The following is a 1,858-nucleotide window of genomic DNA, read 5'->3' on the forward strand; positions in this document are numbered from 1 at the left end:
CTGACTCATTTGAAAAGACCCTGATGCTAGGAAAGATTGAAGGCAGGAGGAGAAGCAGATGACAGAGGATGAGCTGGTTGGATGGCATCACCAACTCAATGGACATGGGTTTGAGTAAGCCCTAGGAGTTGTGTGATGGATAAGGAAGCCTGGCATGCTGCAATCTTTGGGATCACAAAGAGTTGGACACAACTGAGTGACTGAATTGAACTGAAGTATCCTTTAGAAACTGAAAAGCTGATTTTTAAAATTATGTGGAAAAGCAAAAGAACTAGAATAGCCAAAATTACTTTGACCAAAAAGAACAAAATTGAAGGATTCATGCTACTTAATTTATGAATTTACTATAAAGCTTCAGCACCTAAGATAGTGTGATCCTTAAAAGGATATACCTGGGCTTCCCTGGTTGCTCAGTAACAAAGAATCTGCCTGCCAACGCAGAAGACATGGTTTGATAAACCCCACATGCTGTGAAGCAGCTAAGCCTGAGCACCATAACTATCCGGAGCCGCCACTACTGAGCCCATGTGCCACAACTACTGAAGCCCACATCCAAGAGCCCATGCTCTGCAACAAGAGAAGCCACCTCAACAAGAAGCCCATGCACTGCAACTAGAGAGTAGCCCATGCTTGCCACAACTAGAGAAAAGCCCACACAGTAATGAAGACACAGCACAGCCAAAAATAAACAAACAAAATTATATTTAAAAGGGTATACCCCTAGATAAATAGAATAGTGAGGCCAGAAATACTCTCAAACATATAGTCTATTGATTCTCAACAAAGATGCAGAGATCAAAAAAGATACTGAAATACTAAATACCCATGTGTATAAAATAAATTTTCTCCCAAATAATTTCCATCATTTATTTTTCTTTTTAATCATTCCCAAGCCTGCCCCTGAAGCTGCAGGGCCCATCACTCTGTCTCTAGTCCAGCTTTAACTCCAGCAGTTAATGGGAACAAGCAGGCCTGCCTCTTCCAAATGTCCCTATCACTCCTGGGGAAAGAAAATCTCTGTGACAGTTTCCGAGTCCTGCAATTCATTTAGTGTTCTTTGTCTGCCTTCAGGTCCCCAACAAAATCCAGTTAAAAGGTTCTACTTGTGAAGATGGTGGCCTCAGGCTTGTGCAGCTTGAAATGTCTGAAAGTTAGAGTTCCACATATAATATTTGAGAATCACATATTTAGAACTATAAACAAAACTGGCCCCAAAAAGATGCAAAAAACAAAAACAACCTTGATTTACAGACATACTAAAAGTTATAGTCTAGTAAAACTGATGTCTATTTTTAGATGTGAAGGATCAAACCCTCTATAATACTTAATTAAAGAAATACAAAAAATCATAAGAGACTACTATCAACAATTATATGCCAATAAAATGGACAACGTGGAAGAAATGGACAAATTCTTAGAAAAGTACAACTTTCCAAAACTGGACCAGGAAGAAATAGAAAATCTTAACAGACCCATCACAAGCACGGAAGTTGAAACTGTAATCAAAAATCTTCCAGCAAACAAAAGCCCAGGTCCAGACAGCTTCACAGCTGAATTCTACCAAAAATTTAGAGAAGAGCTAACACCTATCCTGCTCAAACTCTTCCAGAAAATTGCAGAGGAAGGTAAACTTCCAAACTCATTCTATGAGGCCACCATCACCCTAATACCAAAACCTGACAAAGATCCCACAAAAAAAACAAAACTACAGGCCAATATCACTGATGAACATAGATGCAAAAATCCTTAACAAAATTCTAGCAATCAGAATCCAACAACACATTAAAAAGATCATACACCATGATCAAGTGGGCTTTATCCCAGGGATGCAAGGATTCTTCAATATCCGCAAATCAAT

The sequence above is a fragment of the Bison bison genome, unplaced genomic scaffold, assembly GCF_000754665.1.
Source record: "Bison bison bison isolate TAMUID 2011002044 unplaced genomic scaffold, Bison_UMD1.0 scf7180017864466, whole genome shotgun sequence".
Lineage (NCBI taxonomy): Eukaryota > Metazoa > Chordata > Mammalia > Artiodactyla > Bovidae > Bison > Bison bison.